Source organism: Prionailurus viverrinus, chromosome B3 (genome assembly GCF_022837055.1).
Source record: "Prionailurus viverrinus isolate Anna chromosome B3, UM_Priviv_1.0, whole genome shotgun sequence".
NCBI lineage: Eukaryota > Metazoa > Chordata > Mammalia > Carnivora > Felidae > Prionailurus > Prionailurus viverrinus.
Genome location: NC_062566.1, coordinates 9,324,298 through 9,349,144, shown reverse-complemented (window position 1 = coordinate 9,349,144; position 24,847 = coordinate 9,324,298). Strand labels below are relative to the sequence as shown.

Below are 24,847 nucleotides of genomic sequence, written 5' to 3'. Positions count from 1 at the left end.
CCTAAATTCAGTAGATCATCCCAAACTGCCCCTTAGCCCGGTTTTGTCAGGCATTTCTTGCTAGGATTATTTTGACCGGGGGGGGGGGGGGGGGGGGGGGGGTACCACCCTAGGGCAAAATGAACACCGAAAGGGTGATTTGTAAAAAATGCTACATTTTGTTTTAATATGTTGACTAGAGGTATCTTAGTAATTAAACGGGGAGCTACAAATTTAAGAGGGGGGAGTAAAATCAATGTTTAGAAGAGAATAGAAGTACAACTTCACTAATAATCAAAGTAAAAACCAAAGAAATAATCATGCCCGCCACATTGCCGCACGTTTTTTATTAGTCTTCCTGGTAACACTGTGCATACTGTAAAACATGTGATCCAATATTTTCCTGTGCGTAGGGTTAAACGCTACCACTTTTTTTCTTTCTCTTCTTTTCTTCTTTTTTTTTTTTTTGTAAAGCAATTGGGAAATTATTGTAAAATTGTATCAAAGTGTTCATTCGTGGCCTATTTATATTTACTCCACTTAAAAAGTTTATTTGAAAGTAATCCATTAATTTAAAACATGGAAATGTTGCCTTAAGATGTTCCTTACTGTATTATTTACTTTACCAAAAGCCAGAAGCGACCTAAGTATCCAACAACGAGGCAATGGTTAACCAAATGATACGTACATTCAAGGAAATATTATGCTCTTATTAAAACTGATTAATATGGTTATTTTCTACTAATATTAACAAGTACTTTTCACATAACATATGAAAAGAAAACCACACGATTCAAATGAGTTCTTCTGTAAGTATTTAAGCTTACATAAAAGCAATTCTAGAAAGAGACACAAATGAATTTAATTTATGTGTGCTTTTTTCTTGGGGGGGGGGCAGATATGCAGTCCGTGCTAGTGTGATGGGATTATTAAGTTTCTTAAATTTTTCAACTCTTACCCTGTGAGAATACAGTATTTAACAGGGAAATGCGTGGACCAAGGTTCCTTCTCCCCCTGACTCATCTTCAACCACAATGAGATAAAACACACCTCTGTGACAGGATTCAATTTCACTTATTGCTATTTTCAACATGGTTTCTATTTTCTTAATGGTTGTAGTTGCTAGGACAGTAGGGACGGTGACTATTCTAAAGCACAATGAAATTGAATAACATTCCCATATTAAAAAAAAAAAATCCCACTGCTTTCTCTCAACTACTTTGCTCTCAGAGGTAAAGAATCAGCTCATGGGCAGGACCGACTGACTTCTTGACAGGAGATGGCATTAGCTAGAGTGCTGCGGTTGTACAGGAGGAAATGCGAAGTGAATGGACCTGTCCTTCTGTGGCCAAAGAGGAGTCTGGAGGATACAATAGCTCTCTCTACCAGTTCCATTTCCATGGTGGTTCGTGACATATTTTTTCCTGTTATCCCTCCGTCTGCTTCAATCCCTCCTCTCAACCTAATGAGTTTTTAAAAGGACACTTCTTAAATCCCATAGCCTGAAACAATGTGCTGTCATCTTTTTGCAAGGATAAACAAAACACATTCAAAGTGCTCATGACTTTTAAGGACGGAAAAGCTAGACAGATTATGAAAATTTTACACATTCTAGAGTGCAAAATTATCTCTAGAACACATTCTCGTATTTTATATTCTCTTTGAGCTCAAGCGGGTTTTTTTTTTTTTTTTTTTTTTTTTAGCATCTGATATTGTCTTATATTTTTATCCGGAACAGACCCTCTGAAGTGCATTGTCTCCCCGCCTCCCCATTTTTTTTTCTGTTTTGTTTTGTTTCTTGAAATCTATGTTCCATGATTTTACTGTTGCCTGAGATAAGAGAATGCAACTGTTCGGCTCTGATTTCATTTTTTTCCCCCCCTCAGATAACCGATAGGGCATCATTCACACAAATGACCAACAGGACTTGAAAACTGTTGGGGAGGCTCAGGGATTGCTCCGATGGCGACACGATTTGTCAAACATCGGCCCTAAACGAGGCGAGGCTCTGCGCCCTCCGCTTGCCCGGAGTGCGTCTTCCTTTCCCCCACAGCGATATAATAGAAACTAATCTTCAAAATCTAAACATTCTGAGCCGGTCCTTTTGTGCCGGCCTCTCGCTCTCTCCACCCAGGGCCGGGGGCCGCGGAGCGCGCTCGTGTTTACACTCGCCAGCCCCCCGCTGCTCGGACCCGGGCCGGCGGACAGGCCATCCATCATCCGCCCTCCTCCCGCCGGGCGCCGCCGCCGCGGCCAATCGGGCGGCAGGTGGGGCGCACCTGCGGGACGGCCCGCCGCTCCCCTCGCCGCGCTTCGCCGGCTGGCCTTGCCCTTGCGCCCCCCCCCGCCCCCCACCTCCGCGTTCTCCGAGGCCGGAACCCGGCAGGTACGTTCGGCCCACGGCGACGGCGCGCGCGCCTGGCCCGCCGCTGGCGCCCAGGGCGGGAGGGGCGGGGGGCCCCCAGGAACGCGGAGGGGACGCGTTCTCCCCGACTGCACACGCCTGCCTTGGATTGGCCTGCCCTCCGTGCGTGCGGACACACGGGCCCTCACTGGGTTTCGTCTCTAAACGAGTGGAAGAGTGAGAACGCTTACCTTTGGAAGGGACCACTAAGGGAGAAACACATTGGAGTGATAACACTTCGTTGCCTCCGGTCTGTGCCTTTGAGAGCACGGACCCGTGGTGGAGTTTGCAAGCCCAAGGCTGAATTCAGCATGGCCCCGGGCGGACTTCAGGCGGCAATCCGCCCCCAGACCGAAGTGCACCGCAGGAACACAGTGCTAGTAACTGATGTGCACCGGCTACACAAACTACGCCAAGCAAGAACCTAACCTGGATCTCAAGGGCCGTTTCAAAAAAAAAAAAAAAAAAAAGCTTGTAACAATTCAAAAAAAAAAAAAAAAAAAGGAGCAGAGCTAATCTTAGTGCAATCACCTTGCCTTTAAGGACGGGGCTAAGTTCCTTGGATCTCCTGAGAAGGCAGCCACCACGAGTCCTGCTAACGTGGTATGGATTTTATAACCGGACTCCATTATTCCTTCTGGTGCGAAGGACCCAATACATGTACTTTATCCAGTAATTTGAGAACAACTGAGGACAAGCAGAATCCCCACCCCAAGGCCCTCACGGTCCAAGAGTGTATCTATGTACATGTCAGTTACATCCAGGCGAGGCCTTGGGGGCGGGGAGCGGCGGTCAGCCCTACCAGGGGCTTCAAGGTTTTCCAGAAAAGCGTGTATCTACAAAATGAAAATAAAAATAAGTAACAGCCACCACAGCAGTAAGCATCGCCCCCAACCCCTCCACCCGTGGCTTCCTTCTGAATCATAAATCATGAAAGAGAGATCAGTGACTCCAGCTTTCCTGCCCTTAACAACTGGGACTGATAATGCCAAAAAGGAAGAGAAACAAACACGTGAGCCATACTGCTGCCAGCGGAGGGGTGCGCCCGTGAAGTTCCAGGTTTCTCATCTGTCTGGCGAAGAAGGGTCTCTGATCCTCAGGGTTGGTGGTTCTCAAACCTGGCTTGGCATGAGACTCCCCTGGATTTGTGGGGCTTTGGGGCTTTTTATGTTTTGTTTTGTTTTTATTTTGGTTTTCGTTTTGTGTTTAATTAATTCCCACTGCCTAGAGCAGCATTCTGGTTCTACTGGCCTGGGGCGTGGTCTGAACAGAAGTACTTTAGAAAAACCTTCCTTGTCATTGGAATGCGCAGCCCTCCAGCTGCACATTCCAATACTGTTCTGTTTCATGGGATCCGTGGATAGGATTCATGGGCTATTACCCTGGCCTGTTTCGTGGGATACAACTGCCCCCCCCCCCCGCCCCTCCCCGCTCAAACACACACAGTCCACATTGAGTTGACCGAGTCTCTTTTTTTTGGCCTTGCATCACTTACTCTTATTAGCATTCTGGTCTGTTTCTTCCAGGTGTTGGAAATTTGCCACCCCTCATTTTAACACCTTGATAGCAGGGTTTATTATTATTATTATTATTATTATTACATTTATGTTTTCATTATAATTTAAAATCCTGGTTCGGGGCAGGGTGGAGAGCGAGGGGATGCGCGTTTTGCTTGCCGGGGAACTTCCGGAGCTGAAAACATTTTTTCCCTGAACTTGGGGAAAGTTCCTCCTCGCGCTCCAGTTTGGTCGGTCCGCTTCAGGCCCACCTGAGCGACCTCAGATTGCCTTCCTAAGTCCGGCTCCACACTTAGTATGAGCAGAGCATTCTTCTTGTTCACCAAAGTGGAACTGGGATTTCTCTTTCCCTGCGTTTTTCTCGCTCTCCGTGGCCAGCCGTGCTGCCTTTCTGGATTATGTTGTACACTTTTCCTTGAGAGATAGATGATCTGTTCTTTGATTAGACACCCTGACCTTTTACGGGCGTTGATCATTGATCTTGATCTGGGCTGGATAGAAAGCTCTTGACTCTGAAAAGTTACTCTGCTGCCAGCACCGCAGGGAAATTCAATTTCTGCATCCGTGTAGCCACGGCAGTAGGAGCTCCTCAATTAGGATTTCTCTTGTTATGATTTTACTTTTATTAAGCAGGCTGCAGCCTCTGTTTTCCAGCCCTAGCTTTTAGTTACAGTAATCAATTTTTCAGTGTAACTGGCTGTAATTGTTGGCTTGGATATTAAGCTTTCATGGGCTTAGACATAGTGTGTTCCCATGAAGGGGCTTCTCCATACCTCGCAGACAGATGGGTAATAATAGCATACATTAATACCTCCACATTGGTTTATGTGTGTTTGACCACAGTGCAAGCGTAATTATTTTTGCCCAGTAAAAGCTATTAGAGATCTATTTGGTAGGTTTTACGATCAATAGCTCCTGTGATATTTGTGTAGCAGCCACAGAATAATCAATTGAAGGTCATATAAAGTAAATTACCATCCTCCTATAATGATTCTTTTTTCGAGATGAGAATTGGGTTTTATTATTTTATCAGGAGCCTCTCAGCGATGCATGCTCTGTCTGTTTGAGAAAAAGAGATATAAAAGTTGTGAGCGCGGTGTTTTGAACACGGTATTAATATCCATTACTGGAATTTATGTTATTGGATTATTGAATTAGTGGATTCACACTGGAATTCCTTCAAAACCCTTTCTTATGTACTCAGTGACACAGTTAATAACAGTCGGGAGCAAATGGACGTTTTTTGCTGCATGGTGGAGTGAGTCACTTTGCAAAAGTCAATCTTTGTAGCTGTCTCTTTAAAGCAAATTTAGAGTTGGTTAAATGTGTTATATTGACAGTGTGACCGAGCTTCTCTCTTCAAACCCTTTTGGAGAGTGACTGGTGAACTAAGCAGGAGATAGAGTCTGGGATGCTGAATACTCACGCGCTGTCCACCAGTAGCTCAAGGTGAAACTGGGGGTGAGGTGGAGCCTGGGGAGGGGCTCGGGGCACCTGCCTTCCAGAGGGGCGGGGGGGCGGGAGGGCGCTCTCCATCACCGGGGATGCCTAACCTGGATTTCAGACCTGCACTGCGAGCCGGAGCGATGGCTGTGTCTCTATAAAAGATTGCAATTTGCCAACCGGAGGCATGCAATCCCCCAACTGTCTTAAAGGGACCCATTTTCAGAGTTTAGCCTTTCTTTTTGTGGGTGCAATCAGTTGTGCACTGAAAAACTGCAGCCACAGTTGGATAACTGCAGGCACAACAGGCCACAAGGGGCCTCTTTGCTCCAAATTTTGTACCTGCAACTAATTGCACTTACAGAAAATGGGAGTGTGGTAGGAGCTTTTTTAAAAATTGGGGCCAGTAAATTCTCCATGGAGGGAAGAGGCAAGGAGAGAGACAATTACTCACTTTCTTAAAGACAAAGGCAAGTAGAGACATCTTTTTCTTCACACATTCCATGTAGACTGTGGTTTGGGGAGCCAAATACTAGGCACCACAAGTACCCTGATCATTTGGGACATTGCCTGGCAATCAGTATGGGACATAATATGTTGCAAAGTACAGGAGAAAAGATATTGGTGAGTTTAAGACTACCAAGTCCGGTGATAAATTGACGAAGAGTTTTAGAACAAATGGCAAAAGGCATTTTCTTTCCTTTAGAGAAATGGTTTTTTTCCCCCCCTTCTAAATTTTTTTTTAACGTTCATTCATTTTTGAGAGACAGAGCATGAGCGGGGAAGGGACAGAGAGAGAGGGAGACCCAGAATCCGAAACAGGCTCCAGGCTCCGAGCTGTCGGCACAGAGCCCGACCCGGGGCTCGAACTCACGAACTGCGAGATCATGACCTGAGCCGGAGCCGGACGCTCAATGGACTGAGCCACCCAGGCGCCCCTAGAGAAATGGTTTTTATTGCTGTTACTTCTTATTTACTCCGGGGGTGATTGACATGTAAGTCAAGAGAGTAGTGCCTCTAGATTGTAATGACGTGGTAAATCAGGGAGCATATATAAATGCATATATATAATACATGCTTATGTATTTATACATATAGAAATGCATTTATACAAATTATACATGTGCTTTACATACACACATATATATGCAGGTGAACATATACATACGTGTGTGTGTGTGTGTGTGTGTGTGTGTGTGTATAGTTAATTTACTGTTTTATGAGCTTAAGGAAAGGACATTCTTGGCCTGGATCACCCCCTAGTCCCTGTGGCTGAAACTCTGTCTAGAGGGGCTTATGGAGCTATGGCACAGGGACCTCACTCTACCGTCTGTTGCGTGCAACGTGGTGACAAGCTAAGCCTGACACCAAGAACTTATTTTCCAGCTTTTGCAGATGCCCATACATTAAGCACATCGTTGGGAAATTGGAAACCAAATACAAAACAAGGTTGGAAATTTGAGATAGCATTCCTACAGGAATAATTATGAAATATACTTGTATCTCAGTAACGAATTTAAGAACCAAATGGAACAGGAACAGGTTTTGGTATTCTTTATAGTTCCCAGGAAACTGATAAGGAATAGTGAGTATGCTCGGAGTGAAAAACTAAAGAAGTCCAAGATACCATCGTAGACCAGTCTTGGAATAAGACAAGGAAGGGCCAGGAAAAAAGAAAATTAACGATCAAGAATTATCCCTTGTCCCTTCCAACTTATCTCCATATCAGAACTTGGGCATACATCACATTTTGAAATCTGGATACTTTTTCCCATTGAACACTGCCGGAATGAATGATTGATTAGGTTCTTCCACAACTGTAAAAATAGGTTCTTAATGTAAATATAAATGTCAAATTCAACAGTGTATTGGCATTGTTTTCATCTAGATATATTGGCCTAGGACTCTAGTCTCCAGGGAAAATGCCTTCGAGAGAAGGGCCACTGGAAATGGAAATGAACCCTTGTTAAGGACCACACAACCTGCTGCAGATTGGGAACATTCGAGATTGTAGAGCTGCCTCTTTATTTTTCCCCATCTTCCTTTTCATGATGCCTTATAACATGAAGCTTCCACAGTTGCCCTTTGGAGGGTCAAACCTCTGTAGTCAAACCTTGGAGAGACAAAGCTCTGGTTCCACATTTCAAAAGAGGACCAGGGAACTTGGAGAGAGTTTGGAGAAGAGGAATCCAAATGGTAGAAGCGATAGAAGGTTGATATGTGTAGAGTGTGATTTGTTCTACAGAACAGGAAGGTAGAACACAGCAAGAGCATGGAATGATCTATACGGAAATTGCAAAACCATCTTTCTTCAAAGTTAGAAGTAATAATCTGGGAAATGGACTTTAATTAGGAAAAGTGTCTTGTGTACAGGAAAACATCCTATGAACCATGAAAGTTAAAAAATGGTTTTAACCAACAACAAACACTTCTCATAAACAAGAGGTGCCCTATGCAAATGAGGCATTAAGTAAATAAAGAGCTGTGATTGGAACTGGTTGATGATGATTATGGCGATGGTCATTACGATTATTTCCATCCAAGTTTTTGTAACAACTTCACATCCTCTAGCTTCTAGAACTTGCCTTCCCACACCCCCAACATTGGATTAACCCAACCATCTGCCTTCCCCATATCTATGCCAGCAGCTTCACTTGGCTAATGTGACCTGACCCTCGCTAACCTTGGTTCCACATGAGGAATAAATTCCCAAACTTCATAAAGGCTCTTACCACTGTTCTGTAGCTCCTTCCCCACTATGCTGGATCTCCAGGCGACGCCCAGTTTCCCCACTATGTTGGATCTCCATGACAATAAAAATCCTGTGCCTCACCCATCTCCTGAAACTTCTAGTTTACTCTAAGCTGACCTTGCTGCAAATGTCACCTGGAAGATAGATGTCATCAGTTGGGAGTCTGTCATCTTTGACCTAGTTTTAAGTATTGAAACGTACCTACGACTGCCCTTGGCTTACCTTTTTCCACTAAAATTACAGCTGAGGAAAGGTGCCTTCTGTTTTCAAAGGCCAGTCCTTTTACTTAGGTTCTGAATCCAACCTCCTCATCTTTCTCAAGGGTTTTGTGGACTTTGGTCCATTACTCTCCTGTAGCCAACGCCCCTTTACTGGCTCCGTTCACCAGCTAAAGGATACAAACACCCAAACAAAAAAGCAAACACGCGAACAAAACTCAAATTCTGGCTCTGGCAAAGGATGAGAGTTGATCTCCGATGGCCATCATTCCTTTTTTCCCCTTAATTAAAGAACCTACGTATTTAGCTAAGTCCATAAACACTTGGAAGAGACAACAGTTTCCAGCCTCTCTTGCACCTGGGTTTGGCCATGGGATGGAGTTAGCAGATGCAGCGGCTCGGCCTCCTGGAAGCATCCTCAAAATGGGAGGACTTGAGCTTGTTTATCACTCCCTCTCGTGTTTCTGTTGACATAGCTGTAAGGTAGCAGGACCTGGGTCCCTGGTGTTTGGGAAGCCACCATGGCAGCCCAGAACTTCTTACCGTCTCACATAAAGGGGGAGAAAATAGACATCTAGCAAGTTGTTGTAGGGTTTTCTCTCATACGGGGCCCTACCTGATAGGCTAGCATTCCCTTGATCCCTCATTTCCCTAAAACTACCGCCACTCCTTCGTCTTCCTTCCAGGTCCAAGTATTTTGATTCATCCACATATACAGCCTCCATAGCCTCACTCCTTTTGGGTCTCAACTGATTCCGGTGTTTCTCTTATCATCATGCCTACAAGAAATTGCTTCAGTGAGGCGCAGGGCCTCCATTTTGCCAATCTTCATCTCACCTGGTGGTGGCCACTCTTTCTCAAGTCATTGTCTCTCTCTCTATTTAAACGTTGATTTATTTATTTTGAGAGAGAAAGTGTGCCTGCATGAGCAGGAGAGGCGCAGAGAGAGAGGGAGAGAGAGAATCCCAAGCAGGCGCTGCTGCTCTGTCAGTGCGGAGCCCGATGCCAGGCTCGATCCCACAAACCATGAGATCGTGACCTGAGCCAAAATCCAGTTGGACGCTCAACCAACTGAGCCGCCCAGGCGCCCCTCTCAAGTCTCCTTTTTGTAAGATTTTGTGATGTCACACTCTCCTATACTTTCTTTGGCCTCACGGGTCACTGCCCTTTGGTCTCCTTTGCAAACCTACATTTCCTTTGCCTTCTCCATCACTCTTCCTTTGGTTTCAGAGGCGTTTTTAACTCAATGTGTCCAAAAGAGGAATCCTGATTCTCTTGCTGCCCAAACCTGTTCCTACCTCAATCTTTCTCATCTTAGTAAATCATCTTAGTAAATTCTCTAACTGGAAATATGGGAGTCCTCTTTGATTCCTCTCTTTACCTCACTCTTCAAAACCCAAATCTCTGAGCAGTTGTGGTTGGTTCCATCTCAAGCATCAACACTGCACATATCTGTTTCTGTCCATCCTTCCTTCTGCCACACTCATCCAAGACATCGTCCTCTTTCTCCTGGGCTATGGAACAGCATCTGATCGGCTTTTCCCAACTTTCACTATTGCCCTGTTCCAAACTCTGCAATGGATTGATGTTACACGGAGAATAGAATCTCAACTAGTTAACGTGGATCCTGTGGCCCTATACAACGTTGTTCCTTCTCACACTGGGCTTCTCCTCAGTTCCTCAGAGAGGCCAAAGTTTTCCCCACCTCAGGACCTTTGTGCGAGCTACTCCCTCTCACTCACAGTCTCCTCCATCAGGGCTTCTTGTGGTTGGCTCTTTCTTACCCTTCTGATTTCTCGTGAAGTGTTATTTCCTGAGCAAAACCTTCACTGGCCACCTTATTTAAGGAGCCACTTACTTATGCACGCTGATCCTTTATCGCTCTCCCCTCTTTAATTCCTTTAGAGCAATAATTATTCTTTTTCAAGTAATAATTTCTGGGATGTAGTGGTGCAATGAATTCTTCAAGACTTTTTAAACAGCTTTCTGGAGGTATTGCTTGTATACCATGAAATTCACCTGTTGTAAGTGTGCATTCAATATTTTATACATTGAGAAAACTTAAAGAGGTGTACAACCATTGCCATAACTCAATTTGAGAACATTTCCTTCATGCCCTTTGAGAGTCACTCCTCATTCACAGGCCCAAGCAACTATTAATGTACTTTCTGTCTCTATAGACTTGCCTTATGTGGACACATCATATAAATGGGTTCATTTAACATGTGGTCTTTTGGGGCGCCTGGATGGCTCAGTCGGTTAAGCGTTCGACTTCGGCTCCGGTCATGATCTCGCGGTTTGTGGGTTTGAGCCCCGCGTCGGGCTCTGTGCTGATGGCTCGGAGCCTGGAGCCTGCTTCGGATTCTGTGTCTCCCTCTCTCTCTGCCCCTCCCCTGCTCACATGCTGTCTCTCTCTCAAAAATAAATAAATATTTAAAAAATTTTTTTAATTGAATGTGGTCTTTTGTACAGAACTTCTTCCAGTTAGCATGTTTTCAAGGTCCATCCTTAAGTGTTACAACACATGTCATCATTTCTCACTCCTTTTGACTGCCAAATAATATTTCATTGTATGGAGATGCCTCAGTTTGTCCTCCTTATTCGCCAGTTGAGAGTCATTTAGGTTGTTCTCATTTGGGGCTATTACATATAATGTTGTACAGTACTTATAATTATCATTATTTTTAAAGCTTATTTATTTATTTATATTTTTAAAAAAATTTTTTTAATGTTTATTTATTTTTGAGACAGAGAGAGACAGAGCATGAACAGGGGAGGGGCAGAGAGAGAGGGAGACACAGAATCGGAAGCAGGCTCCAGGCTCTGAGCCATCAGCCCAGAGCCCGACGCGGGGCTCGAACTCAAGGATCGCGAGATCGTGACCTGAGCCGAAGTCGGACGCTCAACCGACTGAGCCACCCAGGTGCCCCATAAAGCTTATTTATTTATTTTTAGGAGAGAGGCTGCAGGGGAGAGGCAGAGGGAACGAGGAAGAGGGAGCGAATCCCAAGCGGGCTCCACACACGTAGCGCAGAGCCCAAAGCGGTGTTCTAAGTCGTGAATCGGGAGATCGTGACCGGAGCTGAAACGAAGAGTCAGACGCTTCACTGATTAGGCCACCCGGGTGCCCCCGTCCTTCTTACTTCTAATGAAGCATTTAGAAACTTGTTACCTTCATCTCCTCTTAAGCCTGCCACCAGTAACTGCCTGCTTTGTTGTCAGCATGGGCCTCCCACCCAGCAAATGTCTACCACAGAGTGGATGCTGCGAATGTATTAGTTAAATGAATGAATGATAATTTACTCCATGTTGATTTCCAAAACTCTCTTAAGGATCCCAGAGCAATTCAGAGGATTGTGGAAGATGGGAGAAGAGTGACATTCTCATTTTTGGATACCATCAGCTCTGGGTGACATCATCTTCCAAATCGGCCTCCCCTTCTCCTGGTTGTACCAATTCTAGAAATACGAGTCTGGGTTGGATGGAGCCCACATTCCCTCAGGGTAGTTTCCAGTCCATCTCTGACTCCAGAAAGGCTTGGAGCCTTGCAAAACGTATGGAATGTTGTTGTACATTTATCTGGAGCTCAGGAGGAGAATCTTTGGAGGCTATAGGGAATGTCTTCCGTATAGAGCACATGTTATTCACTGCACCTGAATAAGAAAATAAGGAACAGTTCTTAGATAGGAGTGTGTATGAATCTTGCCAGACGTGGCATCCTGTTTTAGGCTTGAGCCCAAGCAGCTTAATTCATCATCTAGCGGGCAGGATTAAGCAAACTCTGTTCCTCCGGCCGGGGCTAGGGAGACTTGACTCCCAGAAACAAAGAGTTTCCAGCAAACAAAATGGTTCTGTACCACCTGACATAGGCAGAAACTAGCCACTGCTGCAAGGAGCGATGTATCTGTTTAATTGAAACAAGGATATTCTAAACATCCCGCAAGCATGCCCTGGCTGTTAACTTCTGTAAAGAACTGCATTGCCTCTTTATGAAACCATTAAATAAAATTAGAGAATCTGTGAACTGACTCTTGGAAGCTACAAGTCCGCGGAGAGAGCTGTGGTGATTGTATCCCGCTCCTCAGGGAAGAAAAGTTCCAAGAAAAAGAGGCTGAGGAAAGCAGGCGAAATACCTGGGGCCTCCGAGAAGCCCAAATTAGGCACATGAGGCCAATGGAGCAGAGGCTGTGAAGGGTCTAGGGTCTCGATAGCCAAGAGGCTCGGAGAGGGAGGGTTGAGCAATTTTCCTCCCATGTGGACAGAATGAACAGATTTTCAGTTTTACTCGGTAATTTAAGCCAAACGCTAAGAAGAATGTGGCAAATAAATAGATAACCCTGACTCAAACCTTCTATATTGGAAGATAATAAGACAAAGCGGTCTCAAACAATGCAAATGAACTGGGTTTTGAAAGGGTCATTGGAGGGGCGCCTGGGTGGTGGTCGGGCATCCGACTTTTGATTTCGGCACAGGTCATGATCTCATGGTTTGGGAGATCAAACCCTGCATCAGGCTCTGTGCCAATCCCTGTTTGGGATTCTCTCTCTCTCTCTCTCTCTCAAAAATAAATAAACATTAAAAAGAAAGAAAGAAAGAAAGAAAGAAAGAGTAATTGGAAAAGCTTTTGATGGGTGGGTCTTGTAGCAAGGTGTTAGCTGGGAAGCTGTCTGTATAAACAGGGCAAGCACAAGAAGGAAGAACAATAGAGAAGCTTCTCCTAGAATTAAAGGTAACAGTAAGATGATTTCCCATGGGCTCAGGTTTCAGGGGCCACCAGAAGGACATTAAGTGTCCAGGGATGAGCCAGCTCGAAATTCTTGGGAAATATCGGGTGCTTACTTAGCATTTGTCACAGCAGGAACCAAAAGTGAGTGAGAGAGGACCTTGAAAAAAGAGGTCTAGGGAAGAATCCAGTTGAAGGAGAGAATAGAATTGTTGGGACCGGTGAGATCGATGGTGGAAAAAAGAATTCCGACCAGGAAGCAAAGAGGGGCTGGGCTGATGGCCAGAAAGCTGCGAGCAAACCCAAAAAGTTCTATAACTTTTATTCATTCAGTTAGTTATTCATTCAGTTAGTTCTGTAACTGAATGAATGATGTTACCAGACTTTACGAATACATTTGGAGCCCACAGAACCCAAAGCACCTTTTCTTTTGGAGGTTCTGTCATCACACTTTTTCACAGACTAAGACTCAGCACCCACAAAGTATGCTCACTGCCTGCCAGCTCCCAATGTACACAGCTTCTTCCTCCACATTTTCCAACTCCCCTTCCTCCTCAGTCCTTTCCGGTCTTCTCCTCCAAGGGAGAGAACGTCTAGGAACTTTGGTTTAAAATGTCGTATGTGTCGTAGCCCCCACCCCTGTGAAGTCATGGAAAAAAGATAAAAATGCACACACTCACTGACAGACAACTTGTACCAAACATGAGAACAAGTCTCCCTAATTGGAAGGTTGGCCAGAAAAGGCAAAGCAATCCATCACCCATGCAATGCCATCAGAACGTAAGTTGAAAGATTCTTTCTTTTTCCTTTCCTTCCCCCTCCGAATCCCCCACACCCACCGCCTCCCATGAGATCCACCATTTAGGCTCGCTAGCAATAAGATATGCAGCTACAGATTTTTTAAGGCTCTCAGAATTCAGTTCCTCCCTTCTGTTTCTTGCTGATTCATACTGAACGTTTTAGCATAGATAGGCATTCTCTATCTTCCAGAAACCGATAAGGATACGCAAGTGTTGAATACGAGTAATGAAGGGCTACTGAGCCCAAGGTAGAGGATGGCCATAGGGAGTTGCATTGTGGGAGGTGTGATACCTACGAGAGGAGTCCTTTAGAGGAGTTCTGTAGTCTTTCTGTGTGTTGGAGAAGCCACATACAGGCAGTAAGATTGGGACCAGCTCTAATTTTTGCCTAGCGGTGTCACTGGTATTAAATACAGTCAAACCTCGGATTGCAAGTGACTTGTTCTGCGAGCGTTCCGCAAGACGAGCAAACACTTCTCATCGGTGTCACCCCGGTAAACGAGTGACGTCGTGCAATAGGAGTCGTACCTGACGCCAAACGTCACTCGGGCACAACTGAGCCAATGGTTCTTGAAATACAAGATATACAAGTGCTTTGGATTACAAGCATGTTTCTGGAGGGAATTACGCTCCCAAACCAGGGTTATTGGGCAATTGGGGTAAGGCAGTTGGGCATGAAACAGACACCAGCTGAAGCTCTTAGAAGAGATTTTCGGTCAGCTCCCAAGTGGACTCCGAGTGGTGCTCAGAGGGCTGCACTTAGCACTAGGTCTGGATGGACGACACTTGGGTTAAGCACGGGTACGGAGAGGAAACGGCACCAACTGTAACTCGAAGGACCAAGAATATTTTTCTACCAAAGTGATAACTAAATAGCATGTAGTCTCTTTCCAGAACCAAAAGAAAAAAAAAAATCTGAAGAACAGTTTTTGATTTGACTGGTAACATGCAAGAAGACGGGTGTAGGGAAACTCACACTCCTCCAGTGTGCCCCTCCTTTAGTCTCACCCCGGTATTGCATTAAAACATTATTTTTTAATGTGTATTTATTTTTGAGAGAGAGAGAGAGAGACAGAGCGTGATTGGGGGAGGAGCAGAGAGAGAGGGAGACACAGAATCCAAAGCAGGCTCCAGGCTCTGAGCTGTCAGCACAGAGCCCGAGGCGGGACTTGAACCCACGAACCGTGAGGTCATGACCTGAGCCGAAGTCAGACGCTTAAGCGACTGAGCCACCCAGGGGCCCCTGCATTAAAACATTTTTCATGCCAGCTATGTAGGGTTTTCCCCACCCCAAGCAATTCTCTGCGACACCTGCTGTATGTCCTACAACGTAACTAAATCAGAATTGATTGAGGTGCTGTCTACCTGGAGAGGATGTGAGATCCCACAGGTGAAGGGCTCCATCCCAGGAGACTGCCTCCCTCACCCCCCATTTGAAAGTCCAGGTTATCACCTATGATTCCCACTGACCGGCTAGAAATCAAAGGTTCCATGAACCCCTCCTTGGGTTCGATTTATTGACTAGAGAGCTTCACAAAAGTCAGGAAAGCAGTGTGCTTACTGTTTATCGGTTTAGTATGAAAAGATATGAAAAAGAATACATCCTCCCTTCCCGGCAGCCATCCTCATGGATTTCCAGCAACCTGGAAGGGGCAATTGCAAGAAAAAGGCCTAGTGGCTATCTGTAAACTTCCAGTGATGGGGATAATTTACCGACAGCAGACTGAGCAGAGGGTGTCCAAAGATTTCCATATCCTGAATCTACAAACTTGTAAATAATGGCATTTTTTATATGGCAAAACGGCACCTTGCAAATGTGACGAAGGTTCTTGAGATGAGATTATCCTGGATATCCAATGTAATCCAAAGGGTCCCTGTAAGAGGGAGACCCAAGGGTCAGACTTCAGAAAGGGATGACATCAGAGCGTTGTGGGGTCCTGAGTCAAGGAATGGAGGTGGTTTCCAGAAGCTGGAGAAAGCAAGGAAACAGATTTTCTCCCCCGAGCCTCCAGAAACAACCTAGCCCAGCCAATCAGTATTAGGCTTCTGACCTCCAAAACTGTAAGATAATCAACGTGTTGTTTTAAGCCACTGGATTCGTTACGGCAGCAGCGGGAAATGACTACATGTCTTAAGGAGCGTTCCCGGAAATAATACCATGTATTCTGACATCCGTGGAGGTGGAAGCTGTGTGAGGGAAATTAAGCTAACTCATGAAGAAATTTCCGACTTTGTGCCCTTGAGCCCTGCATAATATCATAACTGTGATGTTTCACAGTTACACAAAGTAACCCAAGAAGGGAACCGCCCCGGGCACCTGGGTGGCTCAATTGGTTTAAGTTTCTGACTTTCGAGTTTGGCTCACGTCATGATCTCACTGTTCCTGAGATCGAGCCCTACGTTGGGCTCTGTGCTGACAGCTCGGAGCCTGCTTTGGATTCTCTCTCTCTCTCACTCTTTCTCTCTCTCTCTCTCTCACCCTTCCCCACTCGTGCTCTCTCTCTCTCTCTCTCTCTCTTTCTCAAAATAAATAAGCATTAAAAAAAATTATGGAATTGCTACACTAGAGCAAAAATGGATAGTAGCAATGGGCCAAAAATCATCCTGAGAAAAGAAAACACAAAAACTTCGTTAGTCCTAGCAGGAACAAACTTCAGACACTGAAGCACTCAACGGAGAATAAAGTAAGACTGTACTAGGTGATGATAATAAAATGGAAATTTATAAGAGTCTCGGAGGAAGAAAACAGAGCTGGAACAGAAGCAACATTCCAAAACATAACCAAAGAAAGCTTTACGGAGTTATTATAAAGACTAAGATATGCATATCAAATAGTTTCATAGCAGTAGAAGCAACTTCAGTGGAAAAAAAAAAAAAGAGGCTGGCAGGATAATTAAATTGCACGCGTCCATATCATATAAGCACAGGAGAATAAAAAGAAAAGACAATTTCAAAAAAATAATGGTAAAATAATAGCAAACAGGCTGACCTCAGACTTACCTGCTGAAAATGCCAAATGCACTAGAAAAACATCTACTCGGTCCGATGGGGATTACACCGTGACTCACTATATCCTTACTAACCAATATTCCTCTACTAGGGAAAGGCTGCATAGGTACACTTGCGAATAATATGAAAATTGATCATCCATACATCAGGCTTTTGGAAAACAAATTCACACTTAGGTCCTGGCCAAACTGAGAGATGAATCAAAATGAGAAAATCAGGAGTGCGAATTTCATGGCATTACACGGCCCCATCTCTGCTTTTGCAAATGGTATTCTGATTTTGGAAACACAAATTAGGAAACCAGTTCAGAGGATGATTATGTGTTGAGAAGCGGATCCTGCCACCGGAGGCAAGTATGGTCCTGTGTTGCTGTCTTCAGCTGTTCCTCTGGAAGACTCTTTCCTGGACCCAGGGAACGATCACTGTGTGGTATAACTCGGTTACTGGCGTTTGACTGTGACTTCGAACAATAACCTGATGTTTCAGCCCTGTTGCAGATGACCCCTTTTGAGGACATGACGAAGCGCCATGAACTATCCTCTCCTATCTTTGCTTCCTAGAACCGGAGATATGCACAACAGCAAAAAATGGCAATCATTTAATTTCCAAGGCTATCACCAAATGAGGGTTCTTTTGCATCACCAAAACTCATATTGAATAACCTGAGCTGCTGATTTTTCTCTTTAACTGGGCAAAGGATCGCACTAATCCTAAAAGTAGCAGGTACTATTCTCTCATGAAGCCTCGTTTTTCCCCCCCAGGGTTTTAGTTATTAAAAACCAAATTTTGGCTGGGGTTTTTCATATAGGTTGTTTTTTGTATGTATACCCACCTATAGGAAACACGCCATGCAGAAAATAGAGTCCATTTTTGATGCCATTTTTGGTCATTTTTCTTTCTCTCTTCAGTTTGTGAATTCACTGCCCTCTCTTCTCTCTCTACTCACATCAGCCGACTTCTCCACAGGGAAATAATATGAATTACCCAGTAATAATCTTTCCATATGTCTTCAAGCACATACATTCTTATACAGATATAATCCTATGATCCCCTATCCGTGGGTATAAAGGGTGTGTGTGTGTGTGTGTGTGTGTGCACACGCCTGCATGTGACCACTTGTTTTTCCAAAATGAACTTTACTTCCTACACAAGGATTTCCTACTCAGCAATTTTTCACGGAATCCCTTCCGAGTCATCTGATACGGCTGTTTCTTTTTCTTTTTAGTGGTTCCATTATAGCCCCTGCAATGGAGGTACTGAGCTTGAGTCTTTCTTGGTTTTTTTGTCTTGTTTCCTTCTCTTGCCTTCCTTCCTTCCCTCCTTCCCTCCCTCCTTTCCTTCCTTCCTTCCTTCCTTCCCTCCCTCCCTCCTTCCTTCTTCTTTCTTTCTTTCGTTCTTCCTTTCTTTTGTTCTTTCATTCTTTCTTTCTCTTTTCTTCTTTCTTTCTTTCTTTCTCTTTCTTTCTTCTTTCCTTCCTTCTTTTTTCTTTCTTTCTTTCTTTCTTTTCTTCTTTCCTTCTTTCTTTCTCTCTTCTTTCCTTTTTTCTTTCTTTCTTTCTTTCTCTCTTCTTTCCTTCTTTCTTTCTTTCATTCTTTCTTTCTCTTTTCTTCTTTCTTTCTCCTTTCCTTCCTTCTTCTTTCTTTCTTTCTTTCTTTCTTTCTCTCTTTCTTTTTCTTCCTTCCTTCCTCTCCCTTCCTTCTTTCCTTTCTGCCTGCCTTCTTGCCTGTCTTTCTGTCTTTCTGGCTATGAAGAGTGCCATAGCTAACAACCTTGTAGATGATCCACATAGTACCTAGAGGAGGACACCTTTTATTTTAGGGGGTGGACTTCTGACAGTGGGCTTGCTGGGTGAAAGACACATGCACTTTTAACTAAAGAGACGCTATCAGGCTGCTCTTCTAAAACGCAAACAGTCGTGACGTTTTTATAGGCCACGTGTGAGCGTACTCTTTTGCACACATTCATGCCATCACTAGGTGACACAGGCTTGTCTTTCCATTTTGTCAGCATGATGAATATAAAATGATACTTCGCTATTTCGCCATCTTCATTGTCCTGCCACCAAGCGACTTGGACCGTCTTTTTATTTTCCAGGGGCCGTCTGGACTGGTTCCTCCAACGCCTTCTCGCAGCTCCTGCCCATTCTTCTGTTGGGCTGTTCGTCTCCATCTCGACAGTCTGTAAGAGCTGTTGATATGTATTAGCTATTAACTCGTTTACTCTATTACCTTTATAATAAAAGGGAGCTTTATTTTAGAAAAAAGAGGCAGAAGATAAAAGGACCTGAAATTCATTCAAAGATGAAAATGCTTAAAACATTCTCTCTTGGAAAGATTTGCATTTTAATTGGTATGAAGCCTGAAAAGAACGAAGATCCTAGAGATACTTCTAATCATCAGGGAAAGGGTATAAATCAAACCTCTCTGATGCTTGATTTGCACTTCCCTCATAGATATTTAATCTGCATGCACTATAGTATCTGGATACACGGTGATGCCGAAAGGCTGAGGATGTGTTATGTCCAGAACAGACGTGGAAAAAAGGGCAAAAACAAGATTCCAAGGGGAGCAGTTCGCAGGGACTGAAACTTTCAGGTACCAGGTGACCGTAGTGGACCTTTTGTCTGTTTGCTTGTTTGTTGGCTCTAATTTCTTTGTTCTTTTCTAATTATTTTATTTGAGAGAGAGAGAGAGAGAGCATGAGCAGAAAAGGGGCAGAGGGAGTGAGAGAGAGAACCTTAAACAGGGCCCCTCCCTTCGCACTGAGCCTGGCGTGGGGTTCGATCCTATGACCCTGGGATTATGACCTGAGCCGAAATCAAGAGTCGGACCCTCAACCGATCGAGCCACCCAGGCATCCTTGATTTCTTTTTCTTGTGGTAAAATAGAGATAGAATAAAAATTGTGACTGTCTAGTTCAGTTCATTGGTATTAGTTCATCAGTTCATATTGTTGTGCACCGACTACCAGCATCCATTTCCAGAACTTGCCCGTCACCCCAAATGAAACTCTGTACCCATTACACACTAATTCCCCATTTCCTCCTCCCCAGGCCCTGGCAACCACTGTTCCACTTTCAGTCTCCATCGGTTTTCCTACTTTGCATACTTGGCGTAAGTGGAATCACACGGTATTTGCCTTCCTGTGACTGGCTTGCTTCACTCAGCATAAAGGACCCCGAAGTTCATCGATGTTGTGGCATATGACAACACGTCCTTCCTGTTGAGGTTGAATGATTTTCGCGGTGTATATAGACCACATGTTGCTGATCCGTCCGTCCACTGACGCGCCCTTGGGTCACTCCCACTTGATCGCCATTGCAGCGGCCACGCCATTTTCCATCCCTTCCAACAGTGTACAAGGGTCTTGATTGCTCCCAATCCTTGTCAACACTTTTTTTTTTCTTTTTTTCTTCAGTAGCCATCGTAACGGGTGGAAGTGACATCCTACTGTAGTTTTGATCTGCATTGTCCTGACGTTGAGGGACGTGGAGCATCTTTCCGTGTACTTCTTGTCTGTCTGTGTACCTTGGGGAGGACCTTTGTCTTGAGGCTGGCACAGGCTTGATCCCACAGAGGAAGCTGATATTCAGTCCTGGGCTCAAATTCCCAGAGCCGGAATAAGAGTGCTGATGTTTGCCTCCGCTATTTAGAGGCCATGGAAATAGCCTGACATAGTGCAGCCCCCACCCCCTAATTCCCCCAATGAAACAGACAATGACAACAGCAGCAGTGGTCCCTGGGGCGCATGCCCTAATCAATTTCCCTATCACCTGGCCCCAGATCCCTGATGCGGGAACCACTGTAGGCTCCAGCACTTCCAGCTTGCATCATCTTGGGCAAACGCGACCCAGTACCCTTCTTACCAAACGGATCTAGACTTGTTTTTCTGTAAGATCAGGAAAATATCTCCAGGAGCTGTCCAGAGGATCGAGCTCTGAATGCATATGAAGTCACTTTGAAATGTGTTTGAAACACCATGAACATAGGACCGCTTTGGCAGCTTATCAGCGGAGGCGTGATTTCATTCTGCGAGCTGCTGAACCCCAGAGAAGAATCGTTAACCCCGCCCTTTTTTTGAGCGAGCATAAGAGGCGACTTGAGTTTGGCTCCTTAAATGTATCTATATGGTATTAAAAGCTCCCCTTCCGTAAAGGTGTCAGAGGGGAGAGGCTTAGCCGTGGTAGGATGTCCTAGTCAAAGGTAGGATTCATAAGATAAGGTGCTAAGCAGTGGAAGCCCCTCCCTCCTGTCCCCACCCAGGGTTTCAAAAAGCACAGGAAGGCTGCTGGTCAGTGAATGCGTGGCTGGGTGCTTGATGAGAGAGGTCCTTTACAGTTGAGGACCAAGGTCCTGGGGAGTCTTGGGGATGAGCAGGCAGACGCCTCGCCCCACCTGTTAACTGTGGCCACATTCATCCCTCTGACTCCTCCTTCTGATAGCCAGGTACCTTTTGAGCCCAGAAACATTATTTCTGCGATTTACATCGTATCCAAAAAAAAAAATGAATAAAATTGGAAAATGTAAGTAATAAAAGTGAAATCTTCTGGTTGGCAAAGTACGTCATGAATCACAGCGGTTCTCCGAAGCATTTGAGCCAGGAGGATATTTTGGTTTAAGCAAGTAATGTAATTCCGGCCAAAATGGCTTCCAGATTTGAACTTCCAAAAAAATCGTCACGGTTCACCATGTCACTTGGCTGACACACACAGGGCGATCCCCCCTCCTAGGACGAAAGGAAATTTCTAGGAAAAATCAAAGTCAGCCTGTATATTTTCTCACCGGAGGGCATGGGAAGAAGAGAGACAAAGTAGGGATCGTTACAACGTTGTAATCTGTTAGTCATCCAAACACCTTTCTCTATGTTCTATAAATTCTATTCCAGCTGCATAAACTGCACTAGACCCAAGGACAGCCTCCACGAGGAAAAAAAAAAAAAAAGAAGAAGAAGAAAGAAAACAAAACCAACCACATAATAGAACTGGGGACCACTTTAATGGTAAAGTGGTCATAAACCAGCGTGTTGGAATTTCATCAATGTGACATCATTCCCGATGTGACATCGGAGAGCCCACCCTCAATTTCCCCTCCATCTATCTCTCACGCTCGCCTCCTTTCCTCTTAAAGAGATGATGAAGCTGCCCGTGCAGCACAGAAGGATAATAAAAACCTGTATCCCTTAAGCTGAATTCAGCCCATTGAACTGCACGAACAGCAATAACCAAAACAAAGCTAGCAGGAAACGTTTGCACACAGCATCTGTTATGATCACATAACCACGAGACAGCTGTTTAATCCCAACTGTTAACATAAGATCATTTGTGTGTTTGAAGAGCAATCCCATTTGGATTTCCCCCTTTATTTATTTATTTTCTAGCTTTTCCAAGAGAGAGGCTTTCTCAGCTGTAGGATGCAATTTGTGTCGCTGGCTTTTTCCACTTTCGCCCTTAGCTTCCGCACGAGAGGGGCGGTGTGGTTTTCTCACTATAAAGACCCAGAGGGGAGAGAGGACGGCTGTGTGGTCTCTCCGAGCTGGGAGCAGGGCGCGGCCCTTGCTCGGCCCTGGGGACCTGCTTTTTGCTCCCCAGAACATTCATAACCCGTTCTGGCCAGATTATGGGAAAAGGCCCTCACATGAAACGCGTCTGGTGGTCTTTGCCAAGTTCTGGTGAGACCGGAGTTTTCTCAGCACCGCCCAGGATTGGAACCCATCCCTGTAAAGTTCGGTTCCAAAGCCTAAAAACAAAGTCATCAGGCTCACAACTGCTTTGCCGAGGTCAACGGAGGGTGTCAGCAGTTTGGGTGGCCTGCCTCAGTGCCCGCTCTGGAAGCCTGAGCAGGAGACCTAGGTGGCTTACGGTGAATTTCAAGGGCAGGCTTTTCCTTTTATTTTGATTTCGTGTTTTCCGTTCATATCGTAGCTCAGTGCCTGCGGGCTCCCCAAATGCTCAGGAAAGAACAGGCATGTTTCGCTGTTGAGCTGCAGCCAACGTGTCACAGGAGGGGTTGACTTCTGTGGCAGGCGGGGCAGAGCCTGACCACGGGGTCCCGGGGGTGAGGGGAGCCGGCCGGGCCAGTTTGGACCAGCACTAACTTGGAAGGCTGCCTGCAATTTGCGTGACATCCACCTCTCTTCACCTCCTTCTTTACACATCTCATCCCAGAGAATCCTCAGTCTTGATCCCAACGTGATAGCAGCATATGTAGTACTCAGTTTATCTTCCTGGGAAAGTTGAAAGCCCAAGTCCTTCCAACACGTCGAATCAATGTCTTCAACCGGATTCTTAGGACAAGTTCATTTCTAGGTCATAGGAACCTTGGAAATGTGAGGGACCTTTTACTTGTCCCTTTTCTCCTCTCCTCTCTTTTCTTTTCTCTTTTCCTTTTCTCTTTCCCTTCTCTTTTCTTCCTTCCTTCCTTCTTTCCTTTCTTCCTTCCTCCTTCCCTCCCTCCCTCTTTATTTTCTCTTTCTTTCTTTCTTTCTTTCTCTCTTTCTTTCTTTCTTTCTTTCTTTCTCTTTCTCTCTGTCTCCTTCTTTCTTTCTTCGTTTGCCTGATGCTGTATTTAACTTTCCTTTTTCGACGCAAAACTGACAAAAACTGCATATATTTAAGGCACACAGTTCGATGTTTCGATACACATCCATATTGTGAAGAGATCACCCCATCAAGCTAATTAACATGCTCAGTTTTAACGTTTGAAAAAAGTAAGCTGTGTAAATGCAATTTACATCCGGGGCACGTGGGTGGCTCAGTAAGCGTCCAACTTCAGCTCATGTCACCATCTCGCGGTTCGTGGGTTCGTGAGTTTGAGCCCCACTTCGGGTTCTGTGCCTACGGCCCACAGCCTGGAGCCCGCTTCGGATTCTGTGTCTCCCTCGCTCTCTGCCCCTCCCCTGCTCACGTTCTGGCTCCCTCTCGCTCTCAAAAATAAAGAAACATAAAAAATAAAACATAACTAAATGCAATTTGCTTCTTTCCAAAATGAAAAATATCACAACAACAATTCTTGAAGGGCCTCTGGATTTCTCCTGCGTGAAGTAGCCTCTCTTCTTTTCTCCTGTGGCTCTGCAGCTATTTCACAATTACTGTTTTCGTTCTCCGTCCCTGTCCCCTCAAAGAAGTTACGAAAGACTAGATGTCACTTTTCTGAGATGTAGTGAGAAGATAAAAGTCGTTCAGTTGTGGCAGCCGTCAGAAGAGATTGACTATCGATTTTGGAACAAATTAAGTACTTAGGTCAGTCTATGGTGTGATTTATTATCATACTTAGACAAAATGCTTTTGCTTTTAACTTGACATTCTTTATCACACATAAGAAAGTTTGCATCCCACTGCGGGGAGTTGGGGGGGGGGATGGGGGGGGTGCATGTGGCATCCACAGATTGTGAACCATCATCCATCTTAATGTTTAACTTCCCCTGCTTGGGACCAAATCACTAACATCTTTAATGGGAGCAAATCCTTTATCGCCTGATTCATTTCCATGTTTTGTTTCTGCAGCTAGACAGGATATCCTGTGAGGGGGTGAAAAGGGAGGGAAATTTAGTACTATCCGTTCCTGATTTGCCATTATTATTATTATTGATTTTTCTCCCCTCAAGATGATAGTATAGTCATCTACTGATTTTCATACGTAACGCCTATTTTTGGTGACTTTTTTTTCCTTCTCTCCCTTCCCGTTTCTACCCTAGTTCACAAAGGACTCTTGGCAGGAATTGGAAGAGAGTTTAGCTTTGCTTCATAAAGAAGCCGTATCATTTAATATTTGCTACTTTTCATAAAAGTAAATAATGAAACTGTTCTTCTGGACCCTAAATTACTGAATAAAAGCCCTGGTTTGTTTTCTTTCTTTTAGTTAAGTATGGGACCACTGGAGGATACAGTTTTGCGAGATTTTAGAAACAAAGGAACGCCCCAAGTGGAGAGAAAAATTTCACTGTCTGAACCAGTGCACGAAAGTTGCAAGTATCTCTTAGATTGTCATTAGTCAGCTAAAACCAGG

At 44.8% G+C, this 24,847-nt stretch overlaps 2 long non-coding RNA genes across 4 annotated transcripts in view; one reads left to right on the top strand and one right to left on the bottom strand.

Annotated features, from left to right (window-relative positions):
• The window catches only part of LOC125168571 (uncharacterized), an 85,296-nt gene extending 82,189 nt beyond the window's left edge, over positions 1-3,107 (bottom strand). For all 3 annotated transcript variants that reach the window (XR_007153201.1, XR_007153202.1, XR_007153203.1), the window contains exon 1: positions 2,575-3,107. This is a non-coding gene — a long non-coding RNA (uncharacterized LOC125168571). The remainder of the gene's footprint in view (positions 1-2,574) is intronic.
• On the top strand, positions 3,092-19,401 carry LOC125168572 (uncharacterized). Its single transcript, XR_007153204.1, has 3 exons — positions 3,092-5,349; positions 18,940-19,025; positions 19,298-19,401. It is a non-coding gene; the product is annotated as an uncharacterized LOC125168572 (long non-coding RNA).
• Positions 19,402-24,847: the final 5,446 nt, after the last annotated feature.